The following is a 19,429-nucleotide window of genomic DNA, read 5'->3' on the forward strand; positions in this document are numbered from 1 at the left end:
TAATTCATCGATACTTGGAAACAGAGTTCTTTTGTCTGCTCCAGACACTCTTTCCCCCTCCCTTAATTTCATAGACTTGGGTTGTTAGTGGGGAAGTAGTTGTTGAAATAGAGGTTCAGTCTTGCTGAGACTGCCCCTCACCAGGACTTCTGGGAACCCTCGAGTATTGAATTTAAGACAGCGAATCTTGTTTGTGATATGTGACAGGGTAAATAAGTCCTTTCCTACCCGTGCTTTTGTGACTTCATTCATAGAAACGCGCTGATTCCTGAGCTATGTGCCAAGGATGGCCTTCCCAGCTATCTGGGAACATAAAGGGATGTAGCGCCGCCTAGTGGAGGCAGTTTCTTGGCATGAAGTGAAGTCAGTCGTGTGCGGCTCTTTGCGACCCCATGAACTGTAGCCTGCCAGGCTCCTCCGTCCATGGGATTTTCCAGGCAAGGATACTGGGAGTGGGTTGCCATTTCCTTCTCCAGTTTCTTGGCACGCATTCAACCTTATTCTGTAACAAATACAGGAATGAATGTATCTATTAAATGTGGGTAGCAGTAAAACTGAAAGGTGTAAATAAGCCTTTCACAAATTTAATTTACTACACAGTAAATTTTAATGGTGAAAAAATGACTTTGAACCACAGCATCTTATAACTTACAGAGGCTATGAGGATTAATAATATGGGAACTAGAATTGTGGTTACTTTTGAGTGAAGGGAGAAGAGTTGCAGATGGGATGGGACACATGGAGAGGCTTCTGGAAGTGACTGGTGGATACTGTTTATTTTGAATGGGTGATGATTACAAGGGTATTGGCCTCAAAAGAGCTCATTAACTAAACATTGCTTTTATAGTGTTTTCTGTATCTGTTATTTAATTGGAAGGTCAAACTATGGAAACTTCTGACCAAACACACCACCTCCTACATTTATAGCCCTTTTCAGAGAAATTCCATAAATGCTAAGGCTTGTATGGTTTTGACACTTTATTTCATCATACTTTCCAAATAAGTTTTAAGTAGCGATAATATCTGCATTGACATGCCTGTGGCATCATTCAAGCGTAAGTTCTTTACCTCAGTAGACGTATCATGCTTTGATAGTGGACTGTGTATTTTTGTCTTATTGAGTATTTGAATATGAGCTTTCATGTTCTCTGTGACACAGAATTCCCCCTTCCAAGCTCTTCAGAGAAGCCCAAAAATCAGTAATGCACTTGAAACAGCCAGTTGCCATGGAAATGACCATGTAGGCTACAAGTTCATTTTTGTGACCAGTCAGAGAGAGAAATGAAGAATTATTTAGGAAGGCATCCATCCATTAGAAAAATCCTTTGCAGAGTCCCAACTTTTTAAAAATTACATTTCTTTTAAAAGTGTGGTGACCAGAGGCATTAGTAATGCTGACATATTTGACTGCTTCTTCCAAAGGTGAAAACTCCATTTTACAGGAGAAATTATTTAGAAGTGATATAAGTGAGAACAAACCAACATTGGATTGTAATAGTAAATCCAACATAGTTGAAGTTATTCAGTTGTAACAAAATTTCTTCAAGACACAATGCATTTTAAATTTCCCCTTAGGAAATCTCACAAAGGATTTCACATTTGTATAATCCAGATGAGAAATGAGAAAAAGGCAAGGAAGTTGAAAGACCCAAATTGATTCCAGGAGTGCTTGCCAAGTTTCCATAATGTCTCATCAGCTGTTTGTGGGGGAGGGAGGCTTGGGAAGAGCAAGGACTCTTGTCTAGGTTCTCAGATTAGGAAATGAGATTTGATCTGGTTGTATCTCTTGTATCTCGTCTTGTATCTCTCTCCATGTTTTCTACCTTCTCCCAGACAGATCTGGCCTCTTGGATGAACAGGATGTGGTGTCAGCACACATTCCAGAGGCAACTCTTTTGTGCTCATCGTGGAATTCCGCCAACCTCACAGTGGTTGGGATACACACACTCACACGCTCTGAAGTGAAGACTAAATTATTAGTGTGTGTGTGTGTGTGTGTGGTATATATTGGGCTTTCCAGCTGGCTCAGCAGTAAAGAATTGGCCTGTGAGGCAGAAGATGCAGGAGATGCCATGGGTTTAATACCTGGGTCAGGAAGATCCCTTGGAGAAGGGCATGGCAACCCACTCCAGTATTCTTGCCTTGGAGACTCCCATGGACAGAGGAGCCTGGCAGGCTGCGGTCCATAGGATCTCAGAGTTGGACACACCGGAAGTGACCGAGCATGCATGTTATATGTATTAAGCTGGGGGTTTATGTGTGTACTCCTTTTTTCCACCCTCTAGCACTGTGTATTTGGAGATCAACCACTTTGAGTTGGAATAAACTGTCCTTATTTGTTTGGTGTTGTGAGACAGTTCTGGGTGTTGTGAACCCAAAACTAAGTTTTCAAAGAAACATTAAAATTGAAGTGAGAGTGTGTGCCCGGAGAAACATAAATTAGGAAGGGTGCGGTTTTGTTGTTGTTTTTTAGCATTGTTGGCAATAAAAAACACTGGGGACAGTTCTATAGGAAAAAAGGAAAATGGCTAAATATGGTATGTTCATAATCTATGTTTAAATAATAAAGTCGATATATATGTTCAGACATGAAAAATTTATGTACATACCTTATATAAATATGTAAATGAGGGGCTGGGGATTTCAGAGAGGGCGGGAAGCAGGGACTTGATCTTTTCTGTATCATTTGTTGTTCAGTCGCTAAATCATGTCCGACTGTGACCCCATGGACTGCAGCATGCCAGGCTTCCTGTCCTTCACTGTCCCCCAGAGTTTGCTCAAACTCATATCCATTGAGTCAGTGATGTAATCTAACCATCTCATACTCTGCCGCCCCCTTCTCCTCTTGCCCTCAATCTTTCCCAGCATCAGAGTCTATATCATTAAGGTTTTTTAAATATCAAAATTGTGTTCATATATTACTTGTATAACTTTAAAAAATCAAATTAGCTAAGTTTAAACCTTTTTTGGAATCTACTTTCTCAGAGTTATTTTATTTTATGTAGGGGTAAACTTACCTGTGTGGTTGAAGCTTTGACGGTAACCTCAATTCTTGGTCTTGTTGGACATTTTAATCTAAAGACTTTTTCAAACGAGGAAGGAAGGAAATCAATCTCCTGTGTGTCTGTCTGGGGTGCTGTCCAGGTGGCATGCTATCATCTCAGTCCAACATGTTGGTTGATTGCAATGGTTTAGGGCTCAGTATTGATCCCTCTGTGACCACTGTTAGCTCAAGGCCCTTGTGGGGCAAGAAGATGAAATCATTAGATGCCAGCCAATCTCGGAACTTCCTGGGAGCTCAAAAGCAGATGCTGTCTTATTCCAAAATTTCTTATTCAAGATACCACCAGCCCCAGACAGTCAATGGAAGGGACTCATTAAAAATGCTGGCAATGCTAGCTGCTCCTTTGTCATTTGAATTCTGGCTACTGAGCAGATCTTGTGCCCCAATCAGAGGAAACCACTGGTCTTTTTCAGCTGTCATCTTTGGAGGAATCCTTGGAGTGACTAGAGAAAGTGGATCCAGACTCTTCCTTTGAACAGCAATTTGCACAATGCATACTAATGGCTCGCAGACTTGGTGTTCATTACTGACACATCATATCTGGGGCAGCTATGGGTGCTGCCTGGACTTTTCAATTAGTGCATTATGCTCTACTCATTTACTTCAGTTTGCACCTCCCAGCTTGTCCCAGCTGAGCTCTCAACTACCCCAGGAACTCTTAGCTGTTGCATAGCATCCTGATTTCAATCTAATCAGTCAGTCTATTTCAGCCTCCCCAGGTTCAGATCATTTTCAAAGTGCTGCCCCATTGCTGCACGGGGCACGGATACCATTTCCAACTCCAATAACTGCCAGTGGAGGTGGCTTCCTTGTGAGCTGTCAGGTGGGACCAGGGAGTACCCAGAGCTGGAGCCACCTGATGTCTCCATATGTAGAGTAGGTGCCAAATATTATTCCTCAAATGGTCCAATGAACAAACATTTGTATAATCTGGAAACATGAATGAGTCTCCTCCCCTACAATAGAGCCTTTGTAACTGAGCTCCTGGGATGCACCTCATTTAGGAATCTCTCCAAGGCCATTGTGCATCCATCCATTCATACAACAAAACGTGTTGATTAAGTACCAGACACTGTGCTTATGGGCATATGGTGGTGGAAATGGCATGGTTCCCACCATCAAGGACTTCACAATCTAACAGAAAAGAGACTCTGGGATAAGTGTGGGGTGTTATATGTCCCCACGGATTAACGGTGTTGCTTTCCCTGTGTTCACCGATCAGTAAAGGACTGTTGGCACCTGTTTAACACCTCTACTGTCTTCATCTCCTCCCTGACATGACTCTGTCGAATGGGGAGCCCATTCTTTTAGGCACCTGATAGACTCATCTGCTTGTGTAAAAAAGTAAAATGCCTCAGATTCCACTGCTTAGAATGAAAGTTTGGGACCAAAGGCATTCCTTTTTTTTTTTTTTTTTAAAGAAAAAATAGTTTTTCCTAAGCTAATGTTTTTCCTTCTAGACCTGGGTGCCCTTCTCTTATTCATCCTCTGCCCGGGCAGCTAAGAGATTTGAAGGGTAAACTAATACCAGACTCAGCATGTTACATGAGAAATGTATTAGTTAGAAGCCTGGGGTTCTACGAAATAGAGACCAGATCGAGCTAGCTCAGGGAGAAAGAGGTGTGTTGTTATAAGAGATGCAGGGGTGTCTTGCAGAATCAGAAACAGGAATGTGTCAGGGCTGAAGCAGAGCATCAAAGCTGGGAAGCAGACAGTCACTGGAATGCTTTCACTGTCTTCCATCTGTCTGTCCATCTTTTTCACCCATCCATCTTTTCCCCTTCCCTTCTTCCTCTCTCTTCCTCTGCTCAACATTTCTTTTTCTGCCTCACTGCCTCTGCCTTTCTGTTCCATGTGGTCAGTCAAATTTTTCTGCCCTACACTTTCTCCGTTGACCTGTCACGAGTCCAGCCTCAGCACAGGGACTCCCTTCAAACCAGATGTGGTTGGGGACCAGGGTCATATTGTTCCAAAATGGTTCCTGCAGGTCATGCTGCTGGATGTGCGTTAACTTCTAGAGAAGGGGGACACAGTTTGATCAGGATAGACATGCCCAAAGGTATCTAATGTGCCTGGGTCTACATACACAGACACACTTGTAGCCCAGACACCAAAATCTCTTCCATGATGGCCACATGTTTACCTAGAGATGATCCAATGGTTTCTGCCCTGAACCTGTGTGAGAGGATATGGTTCAGACTTGAGCTGCAGGATTCACAGGGCTCTTGTGGAGATTCTGGGAACAGTCCTGAACCTGAGCCAGAATACTTGGATCCAGTCATGGATCCACCAAAAAGTAACTCAGGGATTTTGGACAAGTTCTTACGCCAGCTGAACCTTCATTTCCTGTTTACATTGAGAGTCACAGAGATAGCTTTCAACAACGTGAAGGGCCATAGTCATGGAGAAGGAACAGGCATGTTATCTCTCTAGAACTAGAGTGAAAAGGACAGGAAACTACAGAGTGGTCACAGTGGCTGAAGAATCCAAAGAACTTTCTTACGATCAGGCTGCACAGACCCTAGAACTGGCTGCTTTATGAAGCTGGCATTCCCTGTCACTAAAGCTCAAAACGGAGAAGGCAATGGCACCCCACTCCAGTACTCTTGCCTGGAAAATCCCATGGATGGAGGAGCCTGGAAGGCTTCAGTCCATGGGGTCGCTGAGGGTCGGACACGACTGAGCAACTTCCCTTTCACTTTTCACTTTCATGCATTGGAGAAGGAAATGGCAACCTACTCCAGTGTTCTTGCCTGGAGAATCCCAGGGACGGGGGAGCTTGGTGGGCTGCCGTCTATGGGGTCATACACGACTGAAATGACTTAGCAGTAAAGCGCAAAAATGATCTACAAAATGGAGATACTAGCCCATTTTTAAAGACAATTTTATTTCACATAGGGGCAAATGGATTAACCATGTTGTGTTGGTTTCACATGTGTAGCAAAGTGATTCAGTTTTACATATATATGTATCTATTCTTTTTCAGTTCTTTTCCCATTGAGGTTATTACAGAATATTGAGCAGAGTTCCCTGTGCTATACAATAGGTCCTTCTTGGTTGTCTGTTTTAAATATAGCAGCGTGTAGATGTCATTCCCAACTCCCAATCTATCCCTTCTCCCACCTGTCCACCTTCATAACCAAGTTTGTTCTCTATATCCGTGAGTCTGTTTCTGTTTTGCAAATAAGTTCATTTGTATCATCTTTTTTTTTTTGTATCATCTTTTTTTATATTCCACATATAAGCAGTATCATATAATTTTGTCCTGCTCTGATATACTTCATTTAGTATGATAATCCCCCAATCTGTTTCTTAAAAGAATTATTTTTGTGCATGTGTGTGTAGGGGGGTTTTGAGTGCTGTGTGCCTTTTGTATTATGGTCTTTACCAGGGAGAAAAAGTATATTTTCACTTTGTACATTTGTTTAAACCTTTGAAGCATAGTTTTCAGTGCTTGTGTCACAAGAGTTTCCAAGCCTGAAGAAGGGATAGGTGGGGGTGTAAATGACATGCACGTCTCTTAATGAACACCATGCTGGTTGCTCTTCTTAGCCCCGTCACTTGCATTTCTGGAATTTGTTCTCCTTTCCTCCACTCCTTTGTCTTTTCTACTCCCTGCTGGACTCTCAAGGTAATAGGGGTGGGGGTAGGAGAGAACGCAGATTTTTAAATCTCCCTTTGTGTCCTACGTGAGGGTCTATTGATAGGATGCCCCTTCTGGTTCTCAGCTATGTGTTGCTGACGTCTGGTTATCCTTGTCTCTGTGACCATAACCTCTGATATTGTCACTTTCTCTTTCCAAAGTCTTGGCTGGAGTTTGAATTGCTGAGACAGTGGGGCTGTTCTGCTTTTGACGGGGTGTATTAGCTGAATTCCCTTTGTGAGGCGCTAGTGGCATATTTGGCTCTTTCTGTCTTTGGGCTCAAATACTCGCTTCAGATGGACCCTTTTGTTAAATCTCCTCAGAGTGCTTTGATATTTACTTGGCTTTCAGTTTTTACCAACCTCTGGCTGGTTTTTACTGCTACTCAGTGGAGCTGTTTGGGCATTCAGAAGCAGGTATGGGTACATATTTGAGCCGTGTGTTGTGCTTAGTTGTTCAGTCATGTCCGACTCTTTGCGACCCCATGGACTGTAGCCCGCCAGGATCCTCTATCCATGGGGATTCTCCAGGCAAGAATACTGGAGTGAGTCCCCACGCCCTCCTGCAAGGGATCTTCCCAACCCAAGGATCAAACCCAGGTCTCCTGTATTGCACGTGGATTCTTTACCATCTGAGCCACCAGGGAGGCCCATTTGAGCCATAGTACAAATCTAGAAATATTTACATAGTTATCATCTATAAATAGATTTAATGTATAGACCAGGGAACTATATTCAATATCCTGTGATAAACTGTAGTGGAAAAGAATATGAAAAAGTATAACTGAATCATTTTGCTGTATAGCAGAAATTAACTCAATATTACAAATCAACTGTTTTTCAATAAATTTTTTAAATATTAAAAAATTTAACAGCTACATCTGCTATATAATTAAAGTATAAAATATAGGATCAGATCTCTTGGGCATATTGTTTTATGCTTTTCATATTATTGCTGTTAATGATGTCTTTTAAGTAAGACATTGATTTTACTATAGGAGTTGCCAACCTATAGAGATGTGACATGTGATTTAGTATTTTAATGTAAAAATAGTTACCTTCCCAGACTAGTCCACAATCATCAGTTTTAACACATAATGTAGCAAAATTAGTACATATTTCAAAAAAACTTTGGAAAGAAAGAAGTTTTAGAATTCTAGCAGTGAAATAAAGTAGAATTCTAAACTTGAATTTTAAGAAACAGTTTACTTTTTTAATCAAGAAGGTTGGTGACTGAGGGAAATGTGTTTAATTCAAGTCACTAAAGAAAGCAGATGAAATCTTTCATGAAGATTCTGAGACTCTTGGACCTCTCCAGAGTTTAGAAGATAGAGACACTGGTATATTGTTATGTGTAATTGCACTAGAAAACATACTTTTGACACAGTAATAATTATGTGTATTCACATTATTTGGATTTTTTGCCTTGCAAAAAGAAGATAGGGGAAAAAAAAACTTTTCTGAATTAATTGGTAAGAATTGGAAGAAAAGGGAGAATGAGGAGAAAGCTAAAGAAAATGTCAATATTTGTGAGAAGACTGCCTGAGAGTGTGAATAGGGAGGGCAGTGCAGGGTGGATGTGTCTGGTAGAACTTGCTATTGGGGTGATTGAAATTGAGATCATATAGTTTTTCACATCTTTCATTAAGTGGGCACAATTGATTCAACACATAATTATGTTTTAGGACCGAGATTCTCAAAATATCCTCCTGACTGATTATAAACTAAGATAAACATACAAACTCTTGCTTTGATGAATAATGAACAATCCCATCAAATGCCAGTTTTTACATATGACTGAGGGTTTCTAGAATAAACTACTAAGGAAGTTTTCAAAGGTGTTTCTGAACTCAAATTGTCATATTAACATAGACTAAATAGTCAAAGACTCTTTAGTTCTACTAAAAAATCTAGCTGCTGTTCAGTAACAAAGCTCGTCTAATGCAGCATTTGTGTAGATAGCTGGAATTACCAAAGGGAAACGTGTAGGCAGGGCGCAGACTGACCAAAGTGGGCAGTGATCAAAGAAGTTTGACAGTCATTGGTTTAGAAAAGTTATTCTCTATTACTCTGCCATAAAAAGAATGAAATAATGCCATTTGCAGCAACATGAATGGATGTATAGATTATTATATTAAGTAAAATAACTCAGAGAAAGACAAATATATTATGATATCACTTTTGTGTAGAATCTAAAATAATGATACAAATGAACTTATTTACAAAAAAGAAATAGACTCACAAATATAGAAAACAAACTTGTGATCACCAAAGGGAAAAGGAGAAGGGGATAAACTTGAAATTTGGGATTAACAGATACATACTATTGTATGTAAAATAGATAAACACAAGGTTCTACTGTATATCACAGGGAACTATATTCAATATCCGATAGTATCCTAAAATAGAAAAGAATCTGAAAAAGAATATATGTATACATATATACTTATGAGTAGAATCACTTTGCTCTGCACTTGAAACATTGTAAGTCAACTATATTTCAATTTAGTAAGTCAACTATACTTCAATTCCAGTATGAAAGAAAGGCAGGGCCAAAGAATGTTTGAACTACTGTACAATGTCACTCATCTCACATGCTAACAAAGTAATACTCAAAATTCTCCAAGCCAGACTTCAACAGTACATGAACCAAGAAATTCCCGATGTTCAAGCTGAATTTAGAAAAGGCAAAGGAACCAGAGATCAAATCGCCAATATCCACTGGATCATTGAAAAAGCAAGAGAATTCCAGAAAAACATCTACTTCTGCTTTATTGACTACACTAAAGCCCTGACTGTGTGGATCACAACAAACTGTGGAAAACTCTTCAAGTGATGGGAATATCAGACCGCCTTACCTGAGAAATCTGTATGCAGGTCAAGAAGCAACAGTTAGAACTGGACATGGAACAACAGACTGGTTCCAAATAAGGAAAGGAGTATGTCAAGGCTGTATGTTGTCACCCTGCTTATTTAACTTATATGCAGGCTACATCATGAGAAATGCTGGGTTGGATGAAGCACAAGCTGGAATCGAGATTGCTGGGAGAAATATCAATTAACCTCAGATATGCAGATGACACCACCCTTATGGCAGAAAGCAAAGAACTAAAGAGCCTGTTGTGAAAGAGGAGAGTGAAAAAGTTGGCTTAAAACTCAACATTCAGAAAACTAAGATTATGGCATCTGGTCCCATCACTTCACAGCAAATAGACGGGGAAAAAATGGAAATTGTGACAGACTTTATTTTGGGGGGGGCTCCAAGATCACTTAAGATGGTAACTACAGCCATGAAATTAAAAGATGCTTGCTCCTTGGAAGAAAAGCTATGACCAACCTAGACAGCATATTAAAAAGCAGAGACATTACTTTGCTGACAAAGGTCAATCTAGTCAAAGTTATGGTTTTCCAGTGGTCATGTATGGATGTGAGAGTTGGATTATAAAGAAAGATGAGCGCCACAGAATTGATGCTTTTGAACTGTGGTGTTGGAGAAGACTCTTGAGAGTCCCTTGGACTGCAAGGAGATCCAACCAGTCCATCCTAAAGGAAATCAGTCCTGAATATTCATTGGAAGGACTGATGTTGAAGCTGAAACTCCAATACTTTGGGCACGAGATGCGAAGAACTGACTCATTTGAAAAGACCCTGATGCTGGGAAAGATTGAAGGCGGGAGGAGAAGGGGAAGACAGAGGATGAGATGGTTGAATGGCATTACTGACTTGATGGACATGAGTTTGACCAAGCTCTGAGAATTGGTGATGGACAGGGAAGCCTGGGGTGCTACCATCCGTGGGTCACAAAGAGTTGGACACGATTGAGTGACTGAACTGAACTGATACTTCAATTTAAAAAAATATTCAAAATACATTTTCCTTAAAAATGGTTTGGATTAGAAAAATAAATTCTCAGAATTGCAAATAAATGAATCAATCAATAAATAAGTGTAAATTTAAAGAAGAAGACAAGTTATTCTCAGTCCTCGCTGGACATCAGAATTGTCTATACTTCAGTCACAGTTCAAAAGCATCAAGTCTTCGGTGCTCAGCTTTCTTTATAGTCCAGCTCTCATATCCATACTTGACTACTGGAAAAACCATAGCTTTGATTAGATAGATCTTTGTCAGCAAAGTAATGTCTCTGCTTTTTAATATGCTGTCTAGGTTGGTCATAACTTTTCTTCCAAGGACCAAGCGTTTTTTAATTTCATGATTGCAGTCACCATCTGCAATGATTTTGGAGCCCCCCAAAATAAGTCTGTCACTGTTTTCACTGTTTCCCCATCTATTTGCCGTGAAGTGATGGGACCAGATGCCATGATCTTAGTATTCTGAATGTTGATGTTTAAGCCAACGTTTTCACTCTCCTCTTTCACTTTTATCAAGAAGCTCTATAATTCTTCTTTGCTTTCTGCCATAAGGGTGGTGTCATCTGCATATCTGAGGTTATTGATATTTCTCCCAGCAATCTTGATTCCAGCTTGTGCTTCCTCCAGCCCAGCATTTCTCATGATGTACTCTGCATATAAGTTAAATAAGCAGGGTGACAGTATGCAGCCTTGAGGTACTCCTTTCCCAATTTGGAACCAGTCTGTTGTTCCAAGTCCAGTTCTAACTGTTGCTTCTTGACCTGCATACAGATTTCTCAGGAGGCAGGTAAGATGGTCTGGTATTCCCATCTCTTGAAGAATTTTCCACAGTTTGTTGTGATCCACACAGTCAAAGGCTTTGGCATAGTCAATAAAGCAGAAATAGATGTTTTTCTGGAACTCTCTTGCTTTTTTGATAATCCAGTGATGTTTGCAATTTGATCTCTGGTTCCTCTGGCTTTTCTAAAACCAGCTTGAACATCTGGAAGTTCGTGATTCATGTATTGCTGAAGCCTGGCTTGGAGAATTTTGAGCATTACTTTACTAGCATGTGAGATGAGTGCAATTGTGTGGTAGTTTGAGCATTCTTCGGCATTGCCTTTCTTTGGGATTGGAATGAAAACTGACCTTTTCCAGTCCTGTGGCCACTGCTGAGTTTTCCAAATTTGCTGGCATATTGAGTGCAGCACTTTAACAGCATCATCTTTCAGGATTTGAAATAGCTCAACTGGAATTCCGTCACCTCCACTAGCTTTATTCGTAGTGATGCTTCCTAAGGCCCACTGACTTTGCATTCCAGGATGTCTGGCTCTAGGTGAGTGATCATACCATCATGATTATCTTGGTCGTGAAGATCTTTTTTGTATAGTTCTTCTGTGTATTCTTGCGACCTCTTCTTAATATCTTCTGCTTCTGTTAGGTCCTTACCATGTCTGTCCTTTATTGTGCCCTTCTTTGCATGAAATGTTGCCTTGGTATCTCTAATTTTCTTGAAGAGATCTCTAATCTTTCCCATTCTATTGTTTTCCTCTATTTCTTTGCACTGATCGCTGAGGAAGGCTTTCTTATCTCTCCTTGCTATTCTTTGGAACTCTGCATTCAAATGGGCATATCTTTCCTTTTCTCCTTTGCCTTTCACTTCTCTTCTTTTCATAGCTATTTGTAAGGCCTCCTCAGACAACCAATTTGCCTTTTTGCTTTTCTTTTTCTTGGGGATGGTCTTGATCACTGCCTCCTGTACAATGTCACGAACCTCCCTCTACAGTTCTTCACGCACTCTGTCTATCAGATCTAATCCCTTGAATCTATTTGTCACTTCCACTGTATAATCATAAGGGATTTGATTTAGGTCATACCTGAATGGTCTATTGGTTTTCCCTACTTTCTTCAATTTCAGTCTGAATTTGGCAATAAGGAGTTCATGATCTGAGCCACAGTCAGCTCCCAGTTTTGTTTTTGCTGGCTGTATAGAGCTTCTCTATCTTTGGCTGCAAAGAATATAATCAGTCTGATTTTGCTATTGACCATCTGGTGATGTCCATTTGTAGAGTCTTCTCTTGTGTTGTTGGAAGAGGTTGCTTGCTGTGACAAGTGCGTTCTCTTTGCAGAACTCTATTATCCTTTGCTCTGCTTCATTCTGTACTCCAAGGCCAAATTTGCCTATTACTCCAGGTGTTTCTTGACTTCCTACTTTTGCATTCCATTCCCCTATAATGAAAAGGACATCTTTTTGGGGTGTTAGTTCTAGAAGGTCTTGTAGGTCTTCATAGAACCATTCAACTTCAGCTTCTTCAGCATTACTGGTCAGGGCATAGACTTGGATTACTGTGATATTGAATGGTTTGCCTTGGAAATGAACTGTGATCATTCTGTCGTTTTTGAGATTGCATCCAAGTACTGCATTTCAGACTCTCTTGTTGACTGTAATGGCTACTCCATTTCTTCTAAGGGATTCTTCCCCACAGTAGTAGATATAATGGTCATCTGAGTTAAATTCACCCATTCCAGTCCATTTTAGTTCGCTGATTCCTAAAATGTCGACGTTCACTCTTGCCATCTCCTGTTTGACCTCTTCCAGTTTGCCTTGATTCATGGACCTAACATTCCAGGTTCCTATGCAATATTGCCCTTTTCAGCATTGGACTTTACTTCTATCACCAGTCCCATCCACAACTGGGTGTTGTTTTTGCTTTGGCTCCATCCCTTCATTCTTTCTGGAGTTATTTCTCCACTGATCTCCAGTAGCATATTGGGCACCTACCGACCTGGGGAGGTCATCTTTCAGTGTCCTATCTTTTTTCCTTTTCATACTGTTCATGGGGTTCTCAAGGCAAGAATACTGAAGTGGTTTGCCATTCCCTTCTCCAGTGGACCACATTTTGTCAGAACTCTCCACCATGACCCGTCCATCTTGGGTGGCCCTACATGGCATGGCTCATAGTTTGACTGAGTTAGACAAGGCTGTGGTCCTTTCTACAAGGCTGTGGAATTGTCTGTAGTGCATTTAAAAATTATGAGTTGCTGGACTCCATGATGGTGTACTCAGCAGGGATTACCCTCTCCCCAGCAAACGTTGCCTTCATCTCATTGGCTAGAACATATCCATGTGTCTACCCGAGAGGAGCTGCTGGCAAAGGAGACAGGTTTATGAAGATTCATCCCCTGGAGCCAGAGCCTTGCTGACCTAGGAAATGCACTATGGTTTCAGCATTGTGCAGTGTACCATGGAGTGTAAAAAATTCACTTTAAAAATAACAAGAAGAAAGAAAAAGGTCTCTGCCTTCAAAGATCATATACTATTCCCTTAAAAAGGTCAAACATTATAGAAAATAACAGCATAACTAATTCATACAGGGCAATAGGAGTGGAGCCAACCTTTGTTAAGTACCTACCTAACCACATGTGGAGTACTTCATATTGTTCTCTCTTTTAATCCTCACTTCAATCTTATGAGATCAGTAGTGTCCATGACAATGTACAGATTGAAAAACTGTAAATTCAGAAATTTCAGGGCATTTGAATTGTAGTTGTTACCTAGAACATGGTAAACTAGAATTTGTGTTCTTTTTGGAATCTAGATTGGTTGATTTGTTAATTTTGTTTTGTCATGGCAGTCTACCAGGTTATGTCCTAATTAATAAAGAGATATCTTATCCTCATTCCAGCTTTCCATGTGACATGATCAAAATGCCTTCTATACCTGTACTTTGAATTTATAGGACAGATATGGAGTGGCCATGTTTATTTCCTCAGGATGAATCCATGCATGAAGCTCCTTGAATCAGAGCAATATTGTAAAGTCTAGTTCTGCTCATCAACTGTCAGTCAGTGATTTATTGACAGGCCAGACAAGTCATCTGTTCATGTGAGTTTCTCTGCACCGTTTCTGAATCATTTCAAGCCTGCTCTGTAATGTAAGAATGATAGATGTACAATAACTCTATCTACTGGTGCAGCTGTACTGTTAACCAGAGTTTTTTGTTTGACTTTCACCCTGACTTCACAAAATGGGAATTCATTTCATATAGATGATGAGTTCATAGAGAGAAATTGCACTTTGGGTTTTCTTAAGAGATGGTGATTCTTGTGACATTGATCTCATGGGTTCATGTTGTCTGATCTTATGGAAAGAATAATATCTGTTTGTGAATCAATAATTTAAAGGGAACACAGTAATTCTTCAGAAACAGACCTAAAATAAGCTCAATTTATAGTGATTAGAAAATGGATCTTGAAAGAGTCTTTCTGAAAGGTGATGATATAGTGATGGAATGTAGAGCTTTTTCTGTGAATGTACTCTTTTTTTCCCCCAAATTATCGAGTTAGGTGCAAGAAATATGATTCATTTTGTAATGCTTTAGTTATCGATTTCATAGGAGTTTATTTTCTGCTTCAGCTCTTGTTCATAGCCACTAACACACAGAAGAAATATTGCTTATTTAAAGAATTTTTTAAGATACAAAAATTCCTCATGGTTAAACTTAGTTATTTGTATAGGCTCTGCTCTCCCTGAGATGTCCACCTCATTTCTCCATTGGCCTGGAGAGCACAGACCCTGTTGTATCACCTCACCTATAAGGCCCTAGGGCCATCCTCTTTCACAATTCCATATTTTGTATTCCATCCAAATGTGTCCTGTTATATCCATAACATTTACTGTGTTTATTATCTCCTTACCTGCTTTTCTCAACTAGATAGCGCCTTGAGGACCAGGAGAGTGACCTGTTTGTCTTAATTTCCCCAGCAGCCTGGAGCAAAGAGCAAGCCACATTGTAGGTGTTTATGCCAAATTTAATTCAAGGAACCTTGGGACTGCCCTGCTCACTGTGGAGAGAGAGTAAAAGCTGAGGTTAAAAGTTTTCCATTTGCCCCAACATTCTGGGATGAAGATGTATGAAGTTTTTTTTTTTTGGTGCACCTACAGAAGTCATTCATTTCACAGTTTTAAAATCTGTCCTGCTCCTTTCTCTTTCTCTGTTATTTTTTTAATCCAAGCTATACATCTTGTATCCCAGCCAGAGCATCATTTAGAGTGTGCTCAAGCAAATTTTGAGTGTCCTTGATTAAGGTCTCAGGACTGAGATAACCGGTTTTGCTTGGTAATCCTGTTCACTTATAAAAATCCATCCTTCGATCAAACATTAATTTTTATGAAAAGAGTCAATACAAAATAAACCTTGATTTAGAATTTGATCATGCAAACATTTAACATTAAGTGAGTTCAGTTAGGCAAACAGATAAAAAACGGAGAGAAAGGTGAGATTGAGAGAAGGAAAAATAATGATCTATTTGAATAGTGTGAATGATTCTTTGTGAGCTTGTGCCCTGCCTGGTCAGTATCAGGTAGAAGATGGATACATTTGCTGAAATCTCTACTGGTCTCTGTTTATGATTTTAGTGTTTAAAGATGCAAGTCTGTTTTTCATTCTTCTCAGCTCCTAAATAACAAGCCAGCTTCTTTATCTGATGGTCAAACAAAAAGGCGATGACTTGGCTCCTAGTAGGAGGAAGAGGCGATTGCATTGAACTCCATGTGAGACACTGATGCCAGATGCCTTATGGATATTTTAATGGATTCTGAAGGATAATTTTGATGAATTTCACCTTATACACAGACTAGAAACAGACAATGACATTCTTGGAGACACAAAATTTGTTGTCCGGATAGACTTTAGGGTTGGCAGGTTTTTTGAACACGCTGTGTGTGTGTGTGTGTGTGTGTGTGTGTGTGTATGTATGTAGGGCTGAAGGGATATCAGGTCTGTTTACCAGATAAAGGGCTGGTGCTAATGTTTGATCACCAAAACATCTCTAGGCCTAGGATTCTGATCTTGGTCAGGCTTCTGGCTGAGGCTGAGCAAAGCCTTTTCATGCCTTCCTTTCCTGTACTGATCAGAGAAAACTGTTAAGGAAAAGGAAAGAATACGCAATGGTTTCAGCTAAGCAGCAGTTCCATTTAATAAAGGAATGGATTTTTTTAAATTTAATTTGTATGGAAAAGTCTTGGCCAATAGTCCCAAATCTGGGCTGGAATAACAGAATGGCCTTGAGGGAAAAGGAGAGAGGATAGGATGCTTGGTTTTTAGTGCCCGCTGGACACTGTATGCTGTGTTTAATTACATGCCAGTCCTTAGTGGAAGGGACAGCTCTCTCCATCGGGCCAAAGTTGTGACAGAAGTTCAGGAACCCCTGAGTCACAGAGTCAGTATTGACAAAGTCTGGACTGAAACCCAGGTCTGTCTCAACCCAAAGTCTATACTTCCTCTCGTTGCAGCTCTTAAAACTGGCACAAAATGAAGGCTGATGGAGACTCCTGGGCACCACCCCAGATTTGGGTGGAACATCAGGTTTAAGGGTTATATGTCAGGAAAAGGAGTGGATTGTGAATCTTTGGGTTCCCAGAACCTTGGAGAGAAAACCTGCTGATGGAATTAGGAGGTGTTTAGAGTAGGGGTTCCAATGAAGTCATTTCTTTCCCATGGGTGACTATACTCTCCCCCAACAACACGTACGTGTACAGGAGTGTTCACACACGTCATGTACAGGAGTGTTCACATATATGTCAACATACACACTCACATACAGGGTGTGTGTTTTTGCCCATGTAAAATTTCCTTCCTTGCCCCATCTCCAGCCCACAGCCATGGGTGCCTCTCTGAGACTGAACCTTGTTCTGTATTAGGGTGTTTGCAGGTAAGAACTCTTCCCCCAGGGTCCAGAGAGTCCATCTTTAAGCCTCCTCTCCCTGGTGGCTCCTGGCCTGATGATTTGGGGTAACTTTGGACAAGTTAAATAAACCATCACTTGACACCCTTATGCTACCGTCTGTCCAGCTATGTGGATACCTATCAAATGAAGCTGGGTAACTTCTAAAAAATCACAATAAAAATGTTCCCAGCAAAGCCAGTTCCCTGAGGGAGGTTGACATGCTTTCTATCTTCTGGGAGTTTTCTGCAGGCCTTGAGATAATGGGCTGCTTTCCGGACTTAGCACAAAATTAGTGACAGATGCAGTTAGAGGAACAGAATAAAGATGCCTAAAATTATGCAGGCCCTTTTAGTTGTTTATAATTGATATGCCCAGCATTTCTAGGTAATTACTGGAAAACATTGAGCTTTTTAGTGCTCAATGTCATCAGTCCATTTCTCTGATGAGCCAACTGTCTTAGGCAGTATAGAACACTAACTTTTAAATTGCCAAATTAGTTATCTTTTGTCTTGGTAGAGAAAATAATCTAAAACAACCTCGTTTAGGGTGACTGGAGCCGTCAGTTAAATTTAAAGAGCTAATTATTTTTAAGCAGTAGAGCCTTACAAATTTGAAAGCCACAGACTGGAAGCCAACCAACCATCCAGGGTGTAAATATTTCCTTTTGGGGGAAATCTGACGGATTCTTTCTACGTCATTCTAACTGCAGTGCCCCACCTCCACTCACTGGCATGAGACACAGGGAAGCCTCCCTAATTGGCAGCGCGGGACCAGTGTAAAGATTTGGTGCGTGCAGAAGCAAGACTCTGATCTTCTCGTGGGATCTGGCGTTTGGGCTGCATGGAAGGTGCTGGAGACAGTCCAGGCTTGAGATTTGCAGGTTTCACTGCCTAAGTTTGAATCCTGGTTCATTCACCTACTGAAGTATATTATAAAGGTGGCCAAGTTACTTAGTGTTTATAAGCCTCAGTTTCACTACCTGTGAAATAGGGATGATGGTAACCACACTCAGTTCCTAAGGATGTTGTGTTATGAGGATTAAATCCATGTCGGCACGTGGCACAGGGTTGGACTCACACAAGGTGCTCAACTGAAGGTTAGTAGCTCTCTGGAACTTTCTTACTTAGTCTCATGGCTTACACGAGTCCCTGTTTCCTGCCTAATAATAATCCAAAGCCAATTTCCATGTTTGAAAGGAATGTTAAAGTTAAGAAAATTATACCTAGAAACTGAATTTCTCATTTAATTTCCATGCCTTCAGGAAGGACCCAGATAGAAGAAGACTTTCACAAATACAGGTTTCTGATCCAGAAACTGCCACAGCGCTAGTGACAAAGCTTTCACAAGCCCCACGTGTCCCTGATCCCAGCGAAACCACTCCTCAGTCACAGATTACCTGACACAGTTCTGATGTGTTTCTCACCTAAGGGCTTGTTCAAAATTGCTGTTCCTGAGCCCCCTCCCTAGAGAGGCGTGTGTGGCCTGGAGATACGCATTGTGATGCTGGACATGAGTAGATGACTTTTTGGGATATTCTCCTCTAGGCTTTTGGGTTCCTTCCAGCCCTGCAAAACCTGCTGTCCTCGGGGCAGGTGCCCTCTGGTCTTCATGCCAGGGTTGTTGCCCAGCCAGCACGCTCCACTAAAGGCAAAGTGACTCACCATTTAAAATCAGCTTTTTGAGCACCTGCTGTGTGGTAGACGCCATGATGGGCCTGGAGTTTACAAAGATGAATTCAGCATGGCGTGTGCTGATACAGACCTCCCAGTCTGGCTGAGGATCCCCAGCAGAATGGAAGACTTTTTGAACTCAACACTTACCTGTACTCATATGGACAGTCCTGTGAGTTTTGAACTCATTTAACATGTTTCTTCTTTCATCTACAAATTATCCATCTGAAACACTCATTTATGCCTATTCCATAATGTACATGTTAGTTCACTGGTGTATATTGTTTTTCATTGTTATTCAGTCACTAAGTCATGTCTGACTCTGCAATCCTGTGGACTGCAGCACGCCAGGCTTCCTTGTCCTTCACCATCTCCCGGAATTTGCTCAAACTCATGTCCATTGAGTCGGTGATGCCTCCAACCATATCCTCTGTCGCCCCCCTTTTCCTCCTGCCCTCAATCTTTCCCAGCATCAG

General features: G+C 40.9%; 1 protein-coding gene across 7 annotated transcripts in view; it reads left to right on the top strand.

Annotated features, from left to right (window-relative positions):
• Positions 1-19,429, top strand: part of PALM2AKAP2 (PALM2 and AKAP2 fusion) — a 511,493-nt gene that overhangs the window by 179,746 nt on the left and 312,318 nt on the right. The gene's annotated exons all lie outside the window — the stretch shown is intronic.

Source organism: Bos javanicus, chromosome 8 (genome assembly GCF_032452875.1).
Source record: "Bos javanicus breed banteng chromosome 8, ARS-OSU_banteng_1.0, whole genome shotgun sequence".
Taxonomy (NCBI): domain Eukaryota; kingdom Metazoa; phylum Chordata; class Mammalia; order Artiodactyla; family Bovidae; genus Bos; species Bos javanicus.